Source organism: Ictidomys tridecemlineatus, chromosome 9 (assembly GCF_052094955.1).
Source record: "Ictidomys tridecemlineatus isolate mIctTri1 chromosome 9, mIctTri1.hap1, whole genome shotgun sequence".
In the NCBI taxonomy this organism is placed as follows: Eukaryota; Metazoa; Chordata; class Mammalia; order Rodentia; family Sciuridae; genus Ictidomys; species Ictidomys tridecemlineatus.
In genome coordinates this window covers 40,545,670-40,571,663 of record NC_135485.1, presented here as the reverse complement: position 1 = coordinate 40,571,663, position 25,994 = coordinate 40,545,670, and the positions used below count along the sequence as shown (strand labels likewise).

The window sequence follows — 25,994 nt, the reverse complement described above, 5'->3', positions numbered from 1 at the left end:
TTCCTTCTAGTTTTTGTGGTTACATAAAGTGAAAATATTTTTTGAAGTATTGTTTCTTGTTGTCATTATACCATCGGACATTATATTTTCTCCTCTTCTGAGTCTAAAATTCCGGATGGAATTAGATAAATTATTTGTAGAATGCTTTCAAGTGTCAGAGAAAGTTATCCTTTCTGATTGACTGTTTAACTATATGATATATATGTATATATTTTTTAAAAATATTTTTTAGTTGTTGATGTACGTTTATTTTTTATTTTTTTATATATATGTGGTGCTGAGGATTGAACTCAGACACATGCCAGGCAAGTGCTCTGCCACTGAGTCACAAACCCAGCCCCAGACATTTATATTTATAGGTTCTTTTATCACCATTTGTTAATAGCCCTGCTCTGTGTATTTTCCATGAATTAGTGAAGAGATTCCTATTTTTCTCAGTGTTTTTTTTATTATGCAAATGTTGAATTACCTAAACTCATTCTGATAAATATAGTTTAACCGAGTTTTTATTTTATTTGTATGTTTCATAGAGAAGTAATTTTGCTTATTATTATTATTTGTATGGTTCTAGAGTTTGAATCCAGGGCTTTCCTGAATGTTAGGCAAGCACTCTACAAACTGAATTACATCACCAGTTCTGCTTATTATTTTAAGACTTAGAAGTCTCCAGAGAAAAATCACTTATAAAAAGCAAATTTTTATGAAATGTCTTTGATTTTTAAAGTCTGCACTGTTGGATACAATTTACTATTTGCTTTTTAAAAACTAAGGTCAAATATTAATACAAAAATTCCTCAAGTAATTTACATTTAAATTCTCACTACAAATAGTGAAAAATGAAAATACAGGTTCATGTTCAAAGGTTTTTGTATTAAAAAGAAAACACACATAAATGGGAATTGTACCAATGAAGGTTAAAATATTTACCTAGCTAAGAATTTATTATTTATGTTAAAATATGATTTCATGCAAATAGTTGATTTTCTTAATGTTCTCCCTTAATTATAAGAATAGTATATTTCAGTAGAAAACTTGGGAAACACTAAAAAAACACAGTTTGAATTTTAAAAGTATCATTGGAAATCTTATCATCAAGAGAAGCCATTGTTAGTCTTTTGGACTATCTTCTTTATTGCATTTTGTTGAGCCATTATGTATGTATATATACAGTTAAAGATGCAGGATGGTACAGGCCTGTAGTGCATCCACTATAGTGCAAATTTTTCTATTGATTGTTAATCAATGTATATTTTTTATTTTTTAGAAGTAGTTGGACACAATACCTTTATTTATTTATTTATTTATTTATTTATATGTGGTGCTGAGGATCAAACCTAGAGCCTTGCATGTGCTAGACAAGCGCTGTACTGCTGAGCCACAATCCCAGCCCCTAATCAACATACTTTCATGTCACTATTTTTCTACATGATTTTTTATTTTTCTTTTATGGTACTGGGGATTGAACCCAGTGGTGCACTACCAATGAGCTACATCCCCAGCCCCTTTTTATGTTTTGAACATGGTCTTCTTAAGTTGCCCAGGCTGTACTCAAACTTGTGATCTTACTCCTCAGCCTCTTGAGTTGCTGGACAGGTTTGCCTACCTGAAATTTTGTGTATTGGTTGGGGAAAAATGCCTTAAGTATATAATAAATTATCTACTAATGACCCGCAATAATGAAGTGAATCCAAGATTGTGTGTGTGTGTGTGTGTGTGTGTGTGTGTGTGTGTGTGTGTGTGTGTTTTACAGGGAATTGAACCCAGGACCTGGAGCATGCTAGGCAAGTGCTTTACCATTGAGCTACATCCCCAGCCCCTAATCCAAGATTTTTGTGATGGTATGTTTTCTCTCTAAAACATCTTTTGCTTTGAATGCATTAAATTAACTCTGTGTTTCACCAGTATAAATCATTTGGATACTAATATTCTTATACAAGCCTTCTAAGTAGCATGGCAATCTGTGAAGCAGTCTGCCCAGTTAAAATTTGAGCTGTAACATTTCTTATAATAGTCTTAAATTCAGTGGAGAATTTTATTGGTCCAAAAACACTTCCTTAAATAAAAAATATAAATACCAAGGAATAGTTCTTTTTTGTTCACATAGTGGACATTAGTTTTTCACAGGAGATCTTGACATTTCATTCAACTCCTAGACATAAATATTAATGTATACTACATCTTACAGTTTAAATTAAGAAGACTGTTACCCTAAATTCTTTTCAAGAATTTAGATATGATCTTAAATAGATATGATCTTAAAGATAAATACAATAGTTGTAATGGGTTGTCTAATTTGGGAATTGTACACTTTCAAATGCTTTGATAAATATTATTTTTGGTAGTCACTGCCTTTTTAAAAGCTTTTATCAAGAAACTGGGAAGTTTTTAGATGTTTGTTTTCTCTAAGTGACTGACTAGATTGTTAAAATACTTGGTTTTATTCTGAATAGAGCTGCTTCTTATTTAATACCTGAAATTTGATAGCAAAGTCTGCAAACTACTTTAACAAGGTGTTTTGCTTACTTATATTTATAGTATGGTGTAGTGGTTAAGAGTGCCCAGTTCTGTAACTAACCTGTTTGGCATTCAGATCTTGTTTCTACCAAATATTGGGTATATGACCAGGCACAAATTATGTCAGCTCTTGTACCTCTGTTTCTTAAATAAGAGTAGAGTAGCTGGTCACAGTGATGAGATCTGTAGTCCTAGGACTTAAAGAGTCTGAGATGGAAAGAAAACTTGAGTTCATGAGTTTGAGACTAACCCTGACACACAGTGAGATCCTGCCTCCAAAAAAAAAAAAAAAAAAGTGAAGATAATATTAATTCATGAGATTGTGTGAAGCTCATAGTATTATGTGAATTAAATAATATAACAATGGAAATAACTTAAAAACAAATATTTATTCACTATTTCTGTTATTTTCATAATGTGTACTAACCGTACTCTTTTCTTTTTTTCTTGCCAATAAGTTGTTTAGAGTTTATTTTTACATAGTGAGCGAACATGTTTCCAAGATAAATAGTATTGCATATTTCTTTAAAAAAGCTTTGGCAAGTAAAGTTTTGATTCACAAATTGATGACTGGTTGTCGCCTATGTTTAAAAGTAAAATTTTCATTGAGATAATTAGAAGTTATTTAGGAAAAACATCCCTACAAATTAAAATGAAAAAAGGTAGGACTTAAAATTTTATTTTGCAACTTATCAGATAGTTCCACTAGAAATGCAAAAATTATATAAGGAAGAAGAGAAATAAAAGAAATATTAATGTAATTGTTTGGATCTGCATGTTCCCCAAAGGTCTGTGTGGTAAAGATGTGCTCCCCAGGGCAGTGGTCTTGGGAATTGGTGGGGCTTAATGGAAGGTCTTGAGGTTATTATGGGTGTGCCCATAAAGGATATTATGGGATCTCAGTCTCTTCCTCTTTCTCACTTCCCTGGCCATGAAGAGCAGTTTTGCTTACCCATACATTCCCTGCTATCTGCCATTAACTTTAAGGTCATATCTATTTTCTCTTGAAAATAGCTTTTCTCTTTGAGTCATCTGTTTTGATTTTTTATTTTTCTTCTTTGCTTCCTTTTGTGTCACAATCAAATTATTTTATTCAATTTTTTCATTTTATTACCTTGTTATATATTTTTAGTTTATCTTTAGTGATTATTCCAGAGATAAAGTCAAGAATCCTTAATAATGTAATACAAATTACTATCTTTACACTTCCCAGTGATTCCAGTTCTTCTTTAATTCCTGTTCCAACTTTTTTTTTTTTTAGAGAGAGAGAGGGAGAATTTTTTTTAATATTTATTTTTTTAGTTTTCGGCGGACACAACACCTTTGTTTGTATGTGGTGCTGAGAATCGAACTCGGGCCGCATGCATGCCAGGCGAGCGTGCTACCGCTTGAGCCCTTGAGCCACATCCCCAGCCCCTGTTCCAACTTTTTTGCATTGTTATTTTTCTGCATTTTATTTATACACATATTAAACTCCCACATACTATTAGTATGGATTTTGGACAGTTTTTGCTCATATTTACCTTTTCCAGTGCTCTTTATTTGAAGGATATTTTCACTAGATATAAATTTATAAAATGGTAATTACTTTCAGCCTTTTAAAAATGTCTCCTTGCTTTCTGGCTTCCTTGTTTCCCCTTGAAATTAGCTACCTATCTTGTTGAGAGTAATGTGTCAGCAATATTACTGTGGGGTATAGTGTGTCTGGTGTTTTTTTGGCTACTTTTGAAACTTTCTTAGTTTTATTGCACTTTGGCTATTATGTATTGAGGTGTGCTTTTCTTTTATAAGTATGTTGCAATATATTAGTTTTTAAAATCTGTAGCTTAATGCTTTCTAGTTTGGAAAATTCTGTTATTACCTTTTTAAATGTTACTTCTTTTCTTCTTTTGGGGGGTTTAATTGTAATGCATTTTTCTAGTTACCATATTCTACTTGTCTCAAAAAATTTTGTTTTAATTTCTGTATTTCAGTTTTGATATCTTCTATTGGCCTATTGTCCAGTATTCCAAAACTATCTTCTCTTTTATTTAAATCAATATATTATGGTCTTAATTTTACAGTGTAATTTTTTGAGTTCTAGAAACTTCACTTGATTCTACTTTATAGATTTTTAAATTCCCTTGAACATATTAGTTATAGTTATCTAAATGTTTGCCTATTAATTTCATCATCCCCATCATTATCGGTCGCTTCTATTGTGTCTTTGCTGGTTATTGGTCATGTGTTGTATGATTGTGTCTTAAAAGCCTATCAAGATTTTTAAGGAACTTGTCCATTTCATTGAAGTCACTGAATTTACTTGCATAAAGTTGTTTATAATATTCTGTCGTTTTTCTTTTAATATTCATAGAAAATAGTCTCATTTATGTATAACCTGTAGAGATTTAATATTACTCTTGTTACAGGTGATTTGGGTCTTCTTTTTCTCTTTATCAGTCTGGCTAGAGATTTATTTTATTGAAATTCTCAGAGTTAGCTTTTAGTTTAACTGACGTCCTCTAGTTTTTTAATTTCCTTATTTCTACTCTCTTAAAATTGTTATTATTTTTTTGTTGTAATGGGGATTGAACCCAGGACTGCTCTACCATTGAGGTACATCCCCAGCATTTATCATCTTTTATTTTGAGACGAGGTCATGCTGAGTGCCAGACTGATCTCACACTTGTCATCATCCTACCTCAACCTCATGAGTGCCTGGTATTACAGGAGTGCCCCACAATGCCTAGCTATTCTGATCTTTATTATTTGCTTTCTTCAGCTTTTTTGGGGATTAATTTGTCCCTCCCTAGTATCTTAAGATGGAAGCTGAGGGCATTGATTTGTGACCTTCTTTTCCTTTTTAATATAAACATGCTTCAATCCTTATTCCAGTTGTTCACAAGTTTTGATATATTGTTTCATTTTCAGTTTAAGATACTTAAGAATCCCTCCCGGCCCCACCCCTGCCTTTTTGAGTTGGGGGTCTCTCTATTTCTAAGGTTGGCCTCTAATCCACGGCCTCAGAGATCCTGCCCTCCTCCCTTTTTTAACCTCCTTAGTAGCTGGGACTATAGATACACACCACTGTGCTACTGGGCTGTTTTCTTAGATCTGTGGATTATTTGTAAGTGTGTTATTTAGTTTATGAATATGTGAGGACTTTTACAGAGATCTGTTACTTTAATTCCATTGCATGAGATTCTTTTAAATTTATTGACATTTATTTTATAGCCCAGAATATGGCCTGTCTTGGTAAATGTTTCTAATGCAATAGAAAAGAACATGTATTCTGTTCTTGTTGGGTGGAATGTTTTATAAATGTCAGTTAGGCCAAGTTGGTTATTTTATTTATGCTTTATTCTTTTTGAATGAACGCCAGACATGGTATTTCTGCTAGAATATATTTACCTTTTCTTCTAGGCTGATGAAATAGGGAAGCTGATCACCTTAAATTACAAGGAGGCTGGGTTGCTGTTTTAGTAGTTTGATGTTACTCTACCTCTTATTTGTGCTTGTTCAAGATGTTACATTCCAGGGCTTTCAATTTAAAATTTGACGGTCTTTATGCTTTTAATAATACAAAGGTGGTAAATTTCACTATGCTTTTCAAAGTTTTTCAGTTAACTATTCAGCCTCTTGTACTAGTTTTGTTTTGTTTGTACTGCTAGGGATCAAGCAAACATGAGCTCTATAACTGAGCTGCCCACCTCCTCCAAACCCCCTTAAAAATTTTTGTAAGAGACAGGGTCTTACTAGGTTGCCTGGGCTGATCCTGAACTCATAATCCTCTTGCCTTAGCCTCCCAAGTAGCTGGGAATACAGGTGCACACCACCACGCTAGCCCTTGTATAGTTTTAAAATTAAGCAAATGTCCTGAGGAAAATAATGACTGTGAACTTAAAATTCTTGCAGTCTCCTAATTTTAATAGTCCGGCCCTGCTTAAATATCAGAAGCTCTCCTAGCTTTTCTATTCATCAGCAGAAATATTCTGCACAGACTAAGACTAAACTATCAGCCTCTGACCTGAGCCCATGTTTTAGTCTGTTTTGTGTCACTGTGACCAAAAGACCTGACAAGAACAACTTTAAGGAGGAAGAGTTTATTTTGGCTCACAATTTCAGAGGTTCAGTTCATGATCAGCTGATTGCATAGCTCTGGCCCTCATGTGTGGCAGAATATCATGGTAAAAGGGCATGGTGGAGGAACGCAGCTGAGATGACAACCAGGAGGCAACAAAAGAGCTCCACTCACCAGGGACAAAATATAAGCCCCAAATGCACACCTCCAGTGACCTATTTCCTCCAGCCACATCCTATCTGCCTATGGTTAGTGTCTAGTTAATCCATATCAATGGATTAATACACTGATCAGGTTGTACCTCATAGAATCTAATCATTTTACCTCTGTAAATTCTTGCATTTTCTCCCTGTGAGCTTTTTGGGGGGACACTTCATATTTAAACCTAACAGCCCACAATCAGAAAATACCCACCGTTAAAAAAACGAAGACAAATGCTGATTATCTGAACATCTTTAAAAGATTCCCTCTCTTGAGTTTCAAGCTTTTTTGTCCCCATGGCTTCTACAGCTCTCTACAATCTTAAAAAATGTGATTTTAAAAAAATAATTCATTTTGCTTTTCAAGTTGTTCCTAGCAAGAATAGTCTGCTGTGGGCTGTCCTTCTTACCTTGATATGAATAACTTCCTATTTTTAAAAGTGCACGAAATAGTCAATTGTTATGAATTATTTTGTTTTATATAGTGTTATTTAGGTACTATGTTGTTGGATTTTAGTTTTTGGTGTATAATTTTTAAAAATTGGCTCCATTAAAATATCATTACATATCTTAAAATGTACCCAATTGAAGTATATGGATGGTGTTTGATAACAATACACATTTTCTTATTACTACCACCATGACCAAAAAACAGAATTTTTTTTCCAGGAAAATGGATGGAACTTTAAAAAAAAAATTAGTTTATTTATTTATTTTTGCATTACAATTCTTAATACACCTCTATACCACAATTTATCATATCTCAAAACAGAAAATTTTTATCACCTGAAAAAGTTCTCTCTTCCCTGGCAACCACTAATTCCTTTTCTATTTCTGAACTGCAACATAAATGAAAGGCAGCATGTGGCCTTCTAGGTCTGTCTTTCACTTAATGATCTTATGTTAATAGTTGTCTCTTTATTGCTGAACACCTTTCTATTATATGGAATATGGTACAATTTGATTATCCAGTTATCAGTTAATGGACATTTGTGTTGCTTTCTAGGTTTTAACTAGTATGAACGAAACTTCCAAGCATTTGTGGACATGTATTTTCATTTCATTTGGGCAAATAGATTTACTGATTTTCTTGATAATTGTGTCTAACTTTATAAGACAATGACACACTGTTCTCTGAAGTGGCTGTATCACTTCACATTTCCTTCAGCAATGTATGGGAATTGCTCCATTCTTGATCCATGAATACAGCATACTTCTCTATTCACTTAGGCCTTTATTTTCTCGCAAGTATGCTTTATGGTTTTCGAGTATACTTTCAATAGTGGATTTTTTTTCTTTAACAAGTACTTATTGAGTATCTGTTAAGAGCCAGGCACTGAGAAGCCAAGTTAAATATATGCTTCATAGGCATTAGCACTGAGGAGAAAACCAAATCAAGATGTCAGGAATTGGAATATATGAGTATATTGGGGAGAGGACTGGTGTCTTAATCATTCTGAGTTGCTGTAACAAAAATACCAACAGACTACGTGGCTTAAACAACAAACATTTCATACAGTTCTGGAGAGAAGAAAGTGCAAGATAAGGTAATAATAGAGTTGATGTTTGGTAAAAAGCCTGCTTCCTTGAAAGCCATCTTCTCTGTGTCCAATGACCAAAATGGGTCTAGAGGGCTTTCTGGGATCTCTTTTTATAAGGACACTAGTCCCATTCATAAGGATGCCAGCCTCATTTTAATTACCTCCCACCAGCCCATCTCCTAATACCATTGCTTTGAGGATTAAGATTTCACCATGTGTATTTTGGGGTGAAATAGTCATTTAGTTCATTCGAGCAGGGTTACAATTTTAAGTTGAGAAGACTGAAAAGTCTTCATTGACAAGTTTGCTATAGGCGCTAACCTACAGCAAACAACTAACAATTAGAAACAACTAACAGTTTCAGGAGGAAAGAGGAAAGATGATGGGAATTTGAATATGTGTTCTGAGTGTGCCAATTAATTAACTCTCCGACTTGTTTTCTTTTTTGCGGGTGTGGGCAGGGCTGGGGATCAAACCCAGGTCCTCATGGATTCTAGGCAAGCATTCTACCACTGATCCACATCCCCAACTCTTTTCTTTTGAGAGAATCTGGCTAAGTTGCCCAAGCTGACTTATATTTGTGACCTTTCTTCCTCAGTCTCTCAAGTAACTTGGATTATAGGTGTGTGCCACCATGCCCAGTTCACACTCTTCTCCTAGTCTGGCATTATATGCTCCCTTCTCAGTGTCAGCATTTCACCTTTGCCTCAGGTTTTCTTTTTGAAGCTGAAATGGCAGCTTCTAAGCTTCTTTGATGGCAACCTATAGTAAGAAATTTATTTTATGTGGGCTGGGGAAGTAGCTCAGGGATAGAGAGCTTACCTAGCATATGGGAGGCCCTGAGTTCAGTTGTTAATACCACCAAAAACTCTGCATTCTCATCCAGTATACATATATGTACTCATAAACATCTGAAACAATACTGTCTGCAGATATCTGAAACAATACCATTACTAGGCATATTGTACTCAGTTGCTTCCTTTTCGTATTCTGTTTCATTTAAAAAATGCTGGATAAAACTATATTGCTGGACCAGAGGGTAAAAACATTTGCAACTTTGTTAGGGTATTGATACGTTTGTTGACCATATAGTTTGGACCAATTTATCCTCTCACTGGTAGCCTATTGAAGTATGCTAAAGCTGACCAGGGTGCTTTGAGAAGTCTATACCTAGAGTGCGTGACTCATCAGTATCTTCAAACTCAAGCAATACCTAACATTTTTATAGTTAAGAGTATCTTGTGCTTTAACTCAACTTTTTTTTTTTTTAAGTAACAATAATACAGTGATACAGAAGTCTGGAAGCCATCAGCTTTCCCTGTCTTCATTTTGTTGTTGATGTTTTTTTCTTAATGTGTCCCCCAAGATTTTGAAAAATTTATGTACTTCCTTATATAATTATGGATTCACAAGAATTTGCAAAGATCCTGTATATCCCTCACTTGATTTTCTCATTATTTATATGTTACTTATCTATAGTATAATATCAAAACCTTCTAGTTCCTCATTGTAGGTTTGTGTAACTACCACTGCCAAGGACAGAACCAGTCTACTACCACATATTCTTTCCCCCAAAACCCTAGGTGCTGTTAGTCAACTAATCTATTCTCTATCTCTATATTGTCATTTCAAGAATGGTTGAAATAGAATCTTATAGTATATGATTTTTTAAAAAATTGTTTTTTTTTTCACTCACTATAGTGACCTGGAGAATCATGCATGTTGTTCCCAGTAATCTAAGTTCCTTTTTATTGCTGATAGTGTTCAGTGGTATGGATGTATCACAGTTCATTTAACCATCTGTTGTAGGATACATTTGTTCTTCCTGGTTTTTCATGTTACATCTAAATCTTCTATGGACAGCCATGTGTAGATTTTTGTTTGAACACAGTTTTCATATCTCTGGGATAAATGCCAGAAGTGTAATTGTTGGATTATCTGGGAAGTATATATTTAGATTTTCAAGAAACTGTTAAAAGATTTTTCAGAATGGCTGAACCATTTTACATTTGCAGCAGTGAAGGAGCAATCCAGTTTCTTTGCATCTTCATCAACATTTAGAATTCTATTTTCTCTTCTACTAGTTGTGTAGTTTGAGTTCATGCAGTCTTATTTTGCATGAACTCAAACTACACAACTACACAACCTCATGGTTGCTGATATTGAACATCTTTTCAAATTCTTATATACCATCCCTTTCTCCTCTTCTGTAAAATGTTTCTTCATGTCTTTTGCCCATTTGCTAATTAGATTTTTTGGTTCTTACTGTTGAGTTTTGAGAGTTCTTAATATATTCTAAATGTGACTCCTCTGACAAATATGTGATTTTAAGGTATTTTCTCCCAATCTGTAGCTGGTCCTTTCATCCTCTTAAATAGAGTCTTACAGTAAAATTTTATAATTTTTCAAATTCTTTTAGTTTATCAATTTTTGTTCTTTTATGCCTCATGTTTTTGAAGTTTGAGAACTCTTCATCAAGTTCTAGGTCTTAAAAAAATTTCATCTTTTTTCTCCAAAACTTTATGCATTTAAATCCATGATGAGTTGATTTATACAATAAGGTTTGAAGTTTAGGTCAGGTTCCTTCATTTGCTTTAGTACCATTTGTTGAAAAGATAGCCTTTCTCCATTTGATTGCTTTTGCACATTTGTAAAAACTCTATTGGCTGTACTTGTATTGGGCTCATTCTGTTTGAGCGATCCATTTGTGTTTCCCTCTGCCAGTCCCATAGCGTCTAAATGTAGTTATGTAATCATGAAATCAGTGATTTCCTTATGTTTGAATCTTTTTCAAAATTGGGATTTAGTTATTCTCGTTTCTATAAACTTTAGAATAATCCTGTCTACAGGAATTGTGTTAAACTTGCATAAAATTCAGATCTTTTTTTCCTGTGTTTTATAAAATCTTTTAATCTAGAAGTCCCATGTATGTTTTATTAGGTTTGTTGTTAATATTTGGTGTTTTTGAGAGATGGTAGCCAAGTATTTGGTGTTGTGTTTTAAATTGTACTTGTGTATGTTCATTTCTAATATACAGAAATACTATTGATTTTTATATGTTGAAATTATATATTGTTACCTTGCTAAACCTAATTTATTAGTTGTAGCTAATAAGTATTGTTTTGGATTTTGCTTTTGCGTTTTGTTGATTCCTTAGGGCTGTATGTAGACTAACTTGACATTCGCAAAAAGTGACAGCTTTATTTGTTCTTTTCCTTTCAGTATGCCTTTTATTCTTTTTTGCCCTGGATAGAACTTCTAGTACTTTGTTGAATAGCAGTGTGGGAGCAGACATCTCTGCCGTTTTCAGTTTTAGAAGGAAAACATTTAATGTTTTTTCATTTTTTCATGTTAGCTATATAGTTGAGGAAGTTCCCCTTTGTTCCAAGGTTTTTGATAGTTTTGTTAATGAATGGGTGTTGAATTTTGTCAAATTCTTTTTCTGTATAAGTTGATAGATATTAAGCTGTTAATGTGTATTGAATACAAATTTATTTTTTATGTTTTTTAAACTCATAGTTGATTTTTGAATATTGAACCTTCCTTGTATCCCTAGAATAAACTTCCTAAAGTTATAATTTACAATTCTTTTTATATGTTGTTTTTTTTGTTTTCTGTTTAAACTCATGAAGACTATCATTTGGGTCTTGTTTTTGTTTGGTTCAACCTTTTTCTGTTTGTGATTTAAGGCTAATATTTGATAAATTTTTCATCTCTTGTATTTTCTAGAAGCATTGTGTAGCACCAGTATTATTTCTTTAAATGTTTGATAAGGTGCTACAGTGAAACCAATTGGGAAAGAGATTTCTTTCTTTTTCTTTTCTTTTTTTTTCAGTTTCTTTATCCCACTTTGTTCCATTGTCCCAGGTGTGTAACACCTATTAAAAACTTAAATTGAACAACAAATATACCATTTTTAGGAACTTTAATTATGTTTTGGGATTTCTGTACTTTTGAGAATAGTAAAAGTAAATGACTAGAGTGTTTGAAAATATTTTTAGTATTCATTGTGAAAATTGTATAAACAATACTATAAAAGTTACTACTGTTCAGTTTAACAAAATATATATGTACATAACTGATATGTAATATAAGAATTGCATTTATGAAAGTATTTTCTAGTACTGTGCTTGTTATTTCTATTTTGAGGAATGCCCTGTGTTTCAAATATCAATGTTCAAACATAGCTGTCCTATAAATAGTACACTCGGACAATGTATAGTAGTATGCCGCACTGCTGATGACAAACTTTAATGTGTTATTACTTATTTTTTTTAATTGACAAGTATGACCTATGTTTTCTTACTCTAAAGAATATATTAGAGCTGAGTATGGTGGTCCAAGACTGTATTTCCAACTTTGAAGAATGAGGCAGAAGGATCTCAAGTTCAAGATCAGCCTGGGAACTTAGTGAGACCCTGCCTCAAAATAAAGGGGGTTGGGGATATACTTCAGTGATAATGAGCACCCCTGGATTCAATCCCTAGTACCAAAAAGTGAAAGAAAGAAAGAAAGAGAGAAAGAGTATTTTAGAGAAAACACTTATTTTTGACTGCTTAGGGAAAATGAGGAATTCATTGGCACATTACAGCTTGATGGAGATTTTTGAAGAACTATTGATACCGGAAATGGTCAATGTCCACTGTTCAGAAAGTAAGAATAAATTTGAAGTATGTAGTATAGATGTTAAAAACATTTTTAGGAATTCTTATGTTTTCAGGTTATCATAAGCTACCCTCCATAAGAAGGTACTGGTCAAATGATGAAGATTTGGGTATATGCATCAAAAATGCAGTGTCAAGAAATCGTTTCCAGGAGCTGAAAAGTACCATACATTTTTGCAACAATAATGAATGGCAAGAGAATTTTGAAGATAAAGGTTTTAAAATTCATCTTCTAATAAATAAGATACAAAAGTCATGCATGAACTTTGGTATCTTTGAAGAATGTTTGCCAGTGGATGAAATGGTTATCAGATATCATGGACCCAGTTTGCTGAAACAGTTTATAAGAGGTAAGCTCTTAGTAAGATGTGGTTTTAAATTCTGGGCACTATGTGAAGTATCAGGATATTGCTTAACTTTGACTTACATTGTGGGAAAAGTGCTTGAGAAGAACCCATTGATAATTCTTTGCTTGGGAGTAAGGTAATACTACATAGGCTCGAAGTAGTAGAGAATCCACAATCACACTCTGTTTTTTCCAACAATCTATTCATTGGTTATGACTTGTTACACCTGTGAAATATTGGATTCTAGGCTACAGGCACCACTAAGGAAACAGACTAGACAATTACCTGCTGAAACCAACAACATTGATGAAAAAACAGGTCTGAGGTTCCTATGGTTACAGATTTGACACAAATAATGAAATTCTTATTTTAAAATGGATAGATTTTAAAATGTGTCACTATTGGATTAAAAAGTTTGGCAAAGTTCAATTATAGAGAAATAGAGTAAAGTCAGTGTACCTTAACCAAAGGTAGTCGTGGTGAGAATGAATACATTTTTTTTGTTTCTAATAGCCCCCTTTTATTAAAAGTAAAAACTGATTCACTTTATTCACTTGAAAAATTGGTGTGTGTATCATAAGTGCATGGATTATTCAAACATTTGTGAACAAAGACAAGATCTCATGAGTTTGTTGTATTTCCGTAGAGTATGCCTAAAATGATGCAGTTAGTATACCTAAAATGATGCAGTCAGAAACCATCAGGAGGAAAAAAATGTAATACTTCCAGACCTACTACTCCCACAGTGATATCAGATTTAACATGAGCAGCCATGCTCCTGAATTGCAAGAACAATGATGATGACAGAATAAATTCTATTATGTGAAACCACCAACATATTGTCAATAATGTAACCCTATGTTTGAAGTAATTTGCTCCTTTCCATCAAAATTAATTGTTGACCTGGTTTTTACATATTGTGTGAAGTGTGAAAGGGTATTTATTTGCCCGATGTTCTATTTATAGAATGGCGTCTAAATGTAGTAAAAAGGTACCGTGTTGTTCCAGTGCTCTATTTATAGAACAACCTGTATTTTCATTTTTTTAAAAAATTTATTTATATGTGATGCTGAGAATCTAACCCAGTGCCTCACACATGGTAGATAAGCAAGCACTCTACCACTGAGCCACAACCCCAGCCCTGTATTTTCATTTTTAATGATAATAAAGAATGTATAACTTCTAGATTATAACTTTTAATATATTTAATGCACCCGTGCCAGTTTCATTGAAATATTTACAGAACTAAAATCTTAGGACTTTAATAGGTTAACGATTATGGGGTAGTTCAAATGATATATTTTATATTGGCTAAATTGCAATAGTATGTGTTTATATGTATCAAGGCATTGGTCCATTTCATCTAACATGTTAATTTTGTGTATACAGTTGTTTATCGTTTTCCCTTTTTATTCTTTATTTATCTGTGGGGTCTATATTGATAGTCCCTATTTAATTGCTCTTATTGATAGTATATTCTCCTTTTTTGTTTTTGATAGTCTTGTTAGAAATTTGTTAGTTTTATTGACCTCCACCAAAAAACAAGAACATTGATTTTTCTTTTGTTCATTTTTCTGTTACTTTTTGATTTCAAATTTCATTTTTTTTCTGTTCTTTATCTTTTTCTTGCTTTGGTTTAGTTTACTATTTTTTAGTTTCTTTGTGTGGGAGCTTAGATTTTTTTGATAATTTCCCTCTTATTTAGTGATATAAATTTCAATCAGTGTTGCTGTGTCCCACACATTTTGTTTTTTTAATTTTCATTTTCCTTTGAGACTTCCTCTTTGACCTATGGATTATTTAGAAATGTGCTGTTAGAGTTTCTTGTTATCTTTGTTAATGATCCCTACTGTAATTCCATTGTGTTGAATTATATTAGAGAACTCTTTATAATTTTAGTTCTTAAATTTTTTTGAGGTTTGTCTTATAGTCCAGGATATGGTTTATGTTGGTATATGTTCTGTATGATATACTTGATTATATGACATAAGTTGAAAAAAAAGTATGTTCTCCTATTTTGTTGTTATTATAAGTGTTTTATAAGTGTTTAGATTTTTTTTGGTCTGGTAGAATTGTTAAATTCTTCTGTATGCTTGCTGATTTTATGTCTAATTTTTTCCAATCTTAATATTTTCAGTGGAGCAGCTTTTTCTTTCTTCTCCTTTAACAAGTGTGTATATATATTTTTAATTCATGATCCATTCCCCTTCAGGTTATTTTCTTCTGTTGCATCAGATTTTGTTCCATGTGGTAGTTGGCTCTTCCTTCATTCAAAACACTTTTAGACAAAAGGGAATGGATTTTGTTCTTTTCCTCTCCACCCTCCCTTGTTTTGGGTTAGCTTCCACATACCAGAGAGAACATTTGGCCTTTCATTTTTGGGGGGGACTGGCTTATTTCACTTAGCATGGTATTCTCCAGTTCCATCCATTTACTGGCAAATGCCGTTATTTAATTCTTCTTTGTGGCTGAGTCATCTTCATTGTATTTTAATGACTAAAACTGAAGGACAGCAAGAATGTGATATAGTTTCCTATTGGGATTATTATCATTTACCACCATGCTAAGCTTAAAGCCTGTGTAGAGTCTATCATAGTGAATGAATGAAAGAGTAAGGAACAGAATTTCTCCAGCTTCATCTTTAGTAGAACTGAATATTAATAGAAATAACTGGTTTCCAGTCAGACATGTTAAGGAATTTAGAAATTACTTCTTCATTATGACATGTAAAAAGCTGAACCAACTAAGAAATCAGCTAATCTTAGGACACTAAGAAAATTAAAGTCACATGGCAAACTGCTGTTCCCAAAATTGGAAAGACAAAAAGAACAGGAAATCACAGCTGATCAAAACAGGAACTCTTGAACAAAACCTCTGTGGGAATTAGTGCCACACTGGAAAACCTAGGCAGTTTTTTGACTTTTGCTAAAGGTTTGTTATGGACAAGTCTGAGGAACAAAAACTTAGTGAGATCATAGTTGCAAGGTGATCCTACTTTTCTGAATATTACCTCCAAACCTTGATCAGGTTGTCATGATAAATATTAGAGAAAATCCCCTCATGGGTCTGGCAAGGGGAGAGAAAAAGTAACATTTTGAAATATACTAGATTAATGTGTTCTTAATCTGTCCTTGGAGGAAACTATTTAAGCAAACCTTAAACTGTATGTGTGTATTTAATTGTACTGAGGATTAAGCCCAGAGCCTTGCACGTGTCAGGTAAGCATGCTATATCACCGAGCTGCATCCTCTGCCCTTTTAAAAATTTTTATTTTGGAACTAGATCTTGTTAAATTGACTTTGATAAAAACTCCAGCAGGCCAGGCCTGGTGGCACACACCTGTGATTCCAGCTACCTGTGAGGCTAAAGTAGGATTGCGTGTTCATGTTTGAGGCGAGCCTGGGCAATTGAGCAAGCTTTAAGCAATTTAGTGAGACTCTATCTCAAAATTTAAAAAGGGCTGGGGATATGGCTCAATGGTTAAGCACACCTGGGTTCAACCTGTAGCTCCAAAAAAAGAAATATTCTGAGAAGACAAAGAGGGCAAAAACATCTTACCTATAAAGATAAGAATTACATTTAACATTTTCTCAGATAACATTCAGACAAAAAAACCAATTGAAATATTTCAAGTGTTGAGAGAAAAATTCTACTAACCCTGTAACTTTGTACCTTGCAAAATGATTCCTTAAATATGAAGGAAAAATAAAGATTTTCTTGATTGAATAGAGGTTGAATGAATTTGTTGATAGTAGGCCAACATTGTAAGAAACGTTAAAGGAAGTTTTTCTTTTTCTTTTTTGTTACTGGTGGCTGGAGTACTGGGGGTCGATCCACTGGTGTGTACCACTGAGCTACATTCCCCTCCATTTTTATTTTTTATTTTCAGACAGAGTCTTGCTAAATTGTCCTGCCTCAGCCACCCAGGTAGCTGGGATTATTGTCATGTACCACAATGCTAAGCTTAAATGTTCTTTAGAAAGAATGAAAATTGTATAGGTCAGAAACAAGGATCTATAGGACTGTCAGAGAAGGAATAGGTAAAGGGAAAGTAGAAACATTTTATTCTTAATTTATGTAGCAGAAAGGTTTGTTCAGTATTACCCACAAGGTATTTGATTGTGTTTATGTACATATAATATACATGTGCTTATACATAAGTGAAATGAATAATGGGAATGATACAAGGAATAGGAGAGAAGAATTAGAATTACTTGCACTTTGTAAAGTATTTGCTCTAAACACAAGATTGTATAATGTTATTTGGAAGTGGACTTGGAGTAGTTGTAAATGTATGTTAAAAACTCTCAAGACAACCACTGAAAGAGTAAAAATTATTTTAAAAGGATAATTGTTATGCTAAGAAAGGAAAGTGGAATATGAAATGATCAATTGAAGCCACGTATGCAGAAAAAGAGTTGAAAGAAAAAAAAATAGGAACAAGTACAGGGGAACCAAAAAACAGTCACAAATATACTGGGTATTAATTCAGCTATATCAGTGGTCACTTTAAATGTCAATGATCTAAATATACCAATTAAAAGAGTATCAGAATGGAACAGATGGCAAGATTCAATTCTGTATTATATAAAGGAATCCACTTTAAATATGAAGATAGATTAAAAGTAAGTGGATGGAAAAATATCAAAAGAAAGTGTGACTGGATATATTGATTTCAGAAAAAAGTGATTATCTGAGCAAGAAAAGTTATCAGGAATAAAGTGGGTCATTGCATTATGATAAAGGGGTCACTTTTTCAAGAAGGCATAATAGTCCTAAATGTATATATTTGGCTAACAATGAAACATTGACAAAAATGTTTCATTATAAGGTAAAAACTGACAGTACTGTGCTAGAAGTAAAGGAGAAATAGATTAGTTCACTAATTAGAGTGAAGACTTTAGTATCCCTCTATGAGAAGTAGACAGATTTGGAGGCAGAAAATCAGTAAGGGCATAGTTTGGTTAACAACACACTATCAATCTCAACTGGATGTAATTGACATTTATAGACTACTTCATTCAATGATAGCAGAATACATTCTCTTTTCAAGCTTATGCAAAATATTCTCTAAATTAATCTATATTTCTGGGCCATAAAACACTGTTAACGAATTTTAAAAATATAGAAATTTGACACTGTATTCTCACATCACGATGGAATTAAACTAGAAATCACTTACAGAAAGATAGTTGAAAAATTCAAAGTATTTGAAAATTAAATAGCATGCCTCTAAACATCTGAGTCAAAGAGGAACTATGAAGACAAATTTTAAGATCTTTGAACTACATGAAAATGAAGATAATTAAAATATGTGGGATACTGCAAAAGCTATGGATAGAAGTTTTTATATTAGAAAATAGTAAAGATCTTAAAATCTAAGTTTTTAACTTAGGAGACTAGAAGAAAAAGAGCAAATTGAATTCAGGCAGAAGCAGCCTGGGGATATAGCTCAGTTGGTAGAGTGCTTGCTTAGCATATACAAGGCCCTGTGTTCAATCCCTATCACAACCACCAAAAAAAAAAAAAAAAAGTAAAATTTAGAGCAGAAACCAGGACATCAACAGATAAAACCAACAAAACCAAAATCTGGTTCTTTTGAAATATCAGTAAAGTTTAGAGGCCTCTAGCTAGGCTAAGAGAAAAAGACAGAAATTAATAATAGACCTGAAAGAAGGGACATCACTATAGGTCTTAAAGACATTAAAAGGATAGTAAAGGACTATAATAGTAAACTATGTCCATAAATTTGATAACCTAGATGAAATGAACCAATTCCTTGAAGGACTTAATCTGAATCAGCCTCTATCTATTTAAAGAAATTGAATCAACTAATAAAATAGAAAGTTTTAGGCTCAGATGGATCCCTATGAATTTTACCAAACATTTGAGGGAGAAATCATATCATTTCCTGTAGTCTCTTTTCTTACAAGATAGAAGCAGAGGGAGTACTTTCTAAATCTTGGTGAGAAGCATTACTCTAAATGTAAAATATAGACACTTAAAAATCCTAGAAGAACATTGAATTTGGCAAATGATTTTTTAGTTCACAACACCAAAGATGTTGTAGGTGAAAAACCTTACTGACAACATCTCTCGTGAACATAAATGAGAAATTCTTAATAAGATAACATTGAATCAAATTCAGTAGTGTATAAAAATAGTGATATGCTAAAATAAAATAGGATTTATCCCAGGCATGCATGCCTGATCCAGCATACAAAAATTGCTGTAATCTATCATATCAACAGCCTAAGAGGAAAAATTATATATGGTCATGTCAGTAGGTGCAGAAAAAATATTTGACAGATTCCAACACAAATTCATGATAAAAACCTTAGTAAACTAGGAATAGAGGGAACTTCTTTAACTTTAAATATAGAACATGTAGGGGTTGGGGAGATAACTCAGTGGCAGAGTACTTGCCTAGTATGCTCAGGGCTCTGGGTTTGATGTTTGGTATGAGTTCTTGTGCATGGTGGGGGTCGGGGTGGGGGGCGGATAAGAAGGAAAAAAAGACATCTACAAAAAACCTTATCTCTACAAAGGACAAAAGTTTTCTAAAATCAGATTGTGTTGATGGTTGCACAAGTTTGTAAACATACGGAAAAACACTGAACTATAGGTTTTAAATGTGTGAGTTATACAGTATATGGACTGTACCTTAGAATTGTGGGGATCAAGGTGTGGAAGAAACCTAGTAACTAGGTTAGCTGTCGGTGTTGGAATGCATATGGAAGATTAAATATAAGTATTGCTTGAATGTGGGGAAAAAATTCAACTGTACAGCTAACATTATACTTGTGAGAATCTGGAGGTGAATATCCCAGTAAGATCAAAAGCAAGTTAATGATGTCCCCTTTTACCATTCCTTTTCAACATCACACTGGAAGTCCTAACTAATGCAGTGACACAAGAAAATGAAATAAAAGAACTTACTTTCTTTGCAGAAAACATAATTATCTATGTAGAAAATTCAGTGGACAAAAAAATCACTCTGGGAACCAATAAGCAATTATAACATATTGATATGTAAGAGCAAATGTTCTTATATACAAGCAATAGACAAGGGGATTTGAAAGTTAAAAAAAATACCCATTTCCATTAACATTCTTAAATATGTATACATAGGTATAAATTGATAAAATTATGTACAAGATTTATAAAAATGTCAACTGATGAAAAATTAAAGAAAATCTAAATAGATATTTCATGTTCATAGATAAGAAGACTATGTTTTTAAAATATTATTTCTCCTGACTTTATTTACACATTCAATGCAATTCCAATCAAAATCCCATTGATTTATTTTGTTCGTATTAACAGATTGATTTTGAAGTTTATATGGAGAGGCAAAGGGCCCAGAATTGCCAACTCATAACTGAAGGAAATGAACAAAGATGTTTTATACAATGAGGTTTTATACTGCCTGACTTCAGGGCTTACTATAAAACCATAGTAAACAAGATTATGGCATTGGTAAAAATTTAAAATAAACAGATCAGTAGAATAGAGTAGAGATCATAGAAGCAGTCCTACATAAATGTAGCTAACTGATGTTTGACAAAGGAGCAAAGGCATTATAATGGAGAAAAGACAGAAAAACTAGATATCCCTATGCCAAGGAAAGAAAAAAAACCTCTTTATATAAATCATAAAAATATCATAAAAATCAATCCAAAATAGGGCGTGGTTGTAAATGTAAAATATAGACGCATAAAAATCCTAGAAGAGAATGTAAAAGAAAATTTACATGACATTGAGCTTGGCAAATGATTTTTCAATTCACAACATCAAAGGCAAGCTTTGTGATAGACAAGATAATTTTATTCAGTGCCAAATAGAAATGAGCTATCACATCATAAAAAGACATGCAGTAATCTTATATTACTAAGTAAAAGAAGTCAATCTGAAAATGCTACATATTTTATGATTCCTGTATGACATTCTGGAAGAGGCAGAATTATGGGGACAGTAAAAAGACCATTGGTTCCAGAGGTGGAGAGAAAGAAACACAGAGATTTTTAGGACAATGAATTTAATCTGTGTTATATAATGGTAAATGTCATTGTCAGTTTGTTCAAACCCATAAAATGTACAACACCAATAGTGAACCCTAATATAAACTGGATTTGGGGTGATGAAGATGTGTCGATGTAGGTCATCAGTTATAACAAATATACCACTCTGGTGGTGGTGTACTGTTTATAGGAAAGGCAATGCATGTGTGGTGGCTGGGGCATATGGTAAATCTCTACTTTGCACTCAGTTTTGCTATGAACCTACAATAACTCCTTTAAGTTACAAAATGTTAAAAAAAAACACAAATAATTGTTGTAAATAATTGATACTTAAAATAGTATTTTACTAATATAAGGGTAATTAAAATGCATTTAGTACTATGGCAGAGGTATTATTTCTGATAATTTTAACATTAATTGTTAATAAAAGAAAATTAATAGCCACAATTAGACTGTCATTAAAATCATACTCGGTAAATAGGACAATAAAAGCACATATCTCTCATCGGGATGCTATGAAGATTGAATTAATATATGTAAAACCCTTAAAACAGGGCTTTATATATAGTGAAGTACTTGGTAATTATTAATTAGTAACTGAGAATGTTGCATGATGAGTTCCTGATGGTTGGTTGATTCTTTTCTCCATGTGTAGGAAGTTGACTCTGGCCCACTGAAGTTTTGGGCCTGTGCAAGAGCCCTCTGAAATTCCTCTCTAGGGACTCTCAGCTTCCTTCCCAGAGCATCAGAATGGCTAGTATATTGTCCTCAAGTAGTGAGGATTTGAAATGAACTTTTAGTCCTTTGTGATTTATGGAAAATTGCTTTGCCCTTTACTTTCTTTTCTTACCTTCTCATTCCTTTTTTCCCCCTCATTCCTTTTTTTCCTCTAAGCAGCAATACTGGATTTATTATTATTATTATTATTATTATTTTATTACCAGGGATTAAACTCAGGGGTGCTTAAACACTGAGCCACATCCTTTTTTTTTTTAATCTTTTTTTTTTTTTAATCTGAGATAGGATCTTGCTAAGTTGGGAGGGCCTCACTAAGTTGCTGAGGCTGCATTTGAACTTGTGATCCTCCTGCCTCAGCCTCCTGAGCTGCTGGGATTACAGGTGTGTGTCATAACATCCTATGTCTGTCCTTTTGAACATGCTGTTCCCTATGAACAAATATTCTTTTCTACCACCCCTGTTCTTTTTTTGAGTAGATCATACTAATGCTAGCATTAAATGCCCTTCCTTTAGGAGATCATTCCTAACCATTTCCTAGAAGATTGGTTTGTATCTTTGTTATGGTTTCCCTTTACATTATTGTGGTCCATCAAGTTTTCCTTCCCATTTCCAGTTGCTCTAGAGACTGATTTCCCCTAGTGATCTGATGTGTTCATTGCTGCATCCCTAATTCTTGGTATGCAGCAGGTTCCCCATAAATGTTTTTTACGTGGATGAAAAAAATTATTGGAGAAAATGTAACATAGAAGTTGGTTAGCATGATTTCAGCAATTGCCCTTGTTTATAAAGTTGTTATTTTTTCTGTAAAACTCTAAAACTCAGAAGCCGATTTTTGTCATAATATAAGATAGCTTTGGAAAATTCTGCAGTTCTTCTAGATCAATCTTTAGAACTTGGTGAGTTTCACTAGATACTTTCATTCTTCATTTTGGCTTAGAGGTATGCCATCATTTTTTTCCCCACTTCTCTTCTTAATCATGGTAGAGTGATTTACAATATCCTGGTGATCATACAAGCCAAGGAATTATAAAAATATTTTGGGCATAATCAGCTATTTACTTTGGTAACTTTTATTTATCTTTAGAATTTCAATTCTTTTTTTTAAGAGAGAGAGAGATAGAGATAGAATTTTTTTAATATTTATTTTTTAGTTCTCGGCGGACACAACATCTTTGTATGTGATGCTGAGGATCGAACCTGGGCCGCACGCATGCCAGTCGAGCGCAATAACGCTTGAGTCACATCCCTAGCCCGAGAATTTCAATTCTTTTTTAAAAATATTTTTTTATAGTAAATGGACACAATACCTTTATTTTTTAATTTTTATGTGGTGCTGAAGTTCAAACCCACTGCCTCACACATGCTAGGCAAGCAAGCATTCTACCAAGTGAGCTACAACTGCAGCCCTAGAATTTCAATTCTTATGAGGAATGAAAAAGTTATTCATTTGCAAAATAATTAAGATCCGGATGGAAAGTACCTTCATTTTAGTAATTTCTGAAATTTCTTAGTTATTGCTCAAAAATTAAAATCATAGCTTTTCTTCTGTGATAAAAGATGATTTGCAAATGACTGAAAAGCTAAATAAGAATTATTTACTTAGAAATTAAGTATCAGGCAACTGAGGTAAAGAAGGGCCAGTTACCTGCTATAGCTCCAAGTTTATAAATGAGTCTCCATCAGGGATCCATACACTATCAAATACAACCTGCTACTTATTTTTGAATGATGCATGAGTTAAGAGTAATGTTTTCATTTTTAAATGGGTGAAAAAAATCTCAAAGAATACTAATTTGTATTACATGAAAGTCAGGTGAGATTGTGATTTTAGTATTTGTGAACAAAGTTTTGTTATAATATAGGCACTCTTGTTTTCTATATATTGTGTATTATTGGCTACTTCCAGTGATCTTTATTGAAGACTAGCCTTTTCCTCACTAGGAAATAGCATGTTTGTTATAATTCAGGTGGCTTTTTATTCATGAATTTATTTTTAGACTTCTGTTCTACTGGTCTCTTTGTCTGCTTTTGTAACAGTGCCATGCTCTTTTTATTATTGTAATTTTCAATACATCTCAGTATCTGGTAGTTTAAATGATCTAGTTTTGTTCTTCAAAATCATCTTAGTTCGGTGGCTGGGGTGTGGCTCAGTGGTAAAGGGCTTGCCTCCCACATGTGAGGAAAGTAAATAAATAAATTTTAAAAAATACTGTGTCCATGTACAACTAAAAAATATTTTTTTAAAAAATTGTCTTAGTTCTACTAGGACCTTGAATTTCAATGAAAAATTTGCACTCTGCCTCAGTATCTCTCCACCTGTTACCCTTCCCCTGCAACCCCCTGGCTCAAAAACAAAAAGACAAACAACCCAATAGCTTGCTAGAATTTTGACTAGCTTAGTATAGAATCTGTGGATCAATTTGGATATATTGAACATTTTTCAGTATTGAAATTTCCAATACACTAGCCAGAGTGTATACTGCCATGTATTTAGGACTTTTAATAATTTTACTCAGAATGCTTTTATTGTTTATGTATAGATGTCTTAAACATCTTTTGTTAACTTTTTAAGGTCTGATAATGATACTATGGTTATATTTTTAAAATATTTGTAATTTATAAATACACACTAGACCATTTACAGATAAAATGATATGGTTTTTCTTGATTTGCTTCTGATAATCCAAAGGAGTGACAAGAAAGGGGAAGGGGCAGAATAGAGGAAACGAGGTTAGCCATGAGTTTATAAAGGAGTGGCAAGAAAGGGGAAGGGGCAGAATAGAGGAAATAAGGTTAGCCATGAGTTTATAACTGTTGAAACTGAGTGTTGGATATATGGGATTAATCATATTATTCTTTTTACTCTGTATATTTTGGGATTCCCCATAATAGTTTTTTAAAAGTGTAATGGGCTGGACATGAGGATACATACCTGTAGTCCCAGATACTTGGGAGTCTGAGGTGGAAGGATTGCTTGAGTCCATGGCTTCAAGGCTAGCAAGAATGATATAGCAAAATAATAATAACAACAACACACAAATATTTAAGAACCCAAGAATTCACAATAAATCTTTAAAAAATACCTCATAGGCACCAAATAATTATTTTGAAAACAATTGGTAAATTAAAGCAAAAACCCTTCGACCATTTGTTGCTCTTTTTCTGTGCAGATTATATCCCAGGATTACCAAATAGGAGAGAAAGTTTTATTTGTAGAAGAATTACAGCTTAATTTTTTAATAGCTGGAGTTTCAAGGCATAGTAGTACATGTCTGTAATCTCAGCAACTTGAGAGGAGGCAGGAGGATTGCAAATTCAAGGCCAGCTCAGACAACTTAGCAAGACCCTACCCCAAAATAAAAAATAAAAAGGACTGAGATAATGAACAATAGCCAAGTTATGAAACCAGCCTAGGTGCCTCTCAGTAGATGAATGGATTAAGAAAATGTGCTATGTGTACACAGTTGAGTTTTACTTAGACATAAAGAAGAATGAAGTTATGGCATTTGCTGGTAAATGAATGGAACTGGAGAACATCATGCCAAGTGAAATAAGCCAGACTCAGAAAATCAAGGGTCAAGTGTTTTCTCTCATGTGAGAGCTACAATGAAGTAAAGGAAAAATGGTCAGATTTTTTAAGGATAGAGGGGGAGGGTGAAGGGAAGGGAAAGAGGAGGAAATGTAGAATGAATTTGACAAAATTACACTATGTAAATATACAGTAGTGAATTCTTTTTGTATATGCATGAAACACTAGTTAAATGAATGAATGAATGTAACATGTCAAAACTGATCAAATTACATACTTCAAGTATGTGCATTTTATTTTATGTCAGTTTTACTTCAGTAAAGCTATGAATGAATGAATAAATGAATAAATTAATTAATTAATGTAAGGCCAGTAGAGTA

General features: G+C 33.1%; 1 protein-coding gene across 13 annotated transcripts in view; it reads left to right on the top strand.

Annotated features, from left to right (window-relative positions):
• The window catches only part of Clock (clock circadian regulator), a 111,509-nt gene that overhangs the window by 5,106 nt on the left and 80,409 nt on the right, over positions 1-25,994 (top strand). For 7 of the 13 annotated variants that reach the window (XM_021722811.3, XM_040292408.2, XM_040292407.2 and 4 more), the window contains exon 3: positions 13,036-13,329. The exons of the other annotated variants lie outside the window; for them this stretch is intronic. The gene's annotated coding sequence lies outside the window, so the exon portion shown is untranslated. The remainder of the gene's footprint in view (positions 1-13,035; positions 13,330-25,994) is intronic. 13 annotated transcript variants of the gene reach the window in all.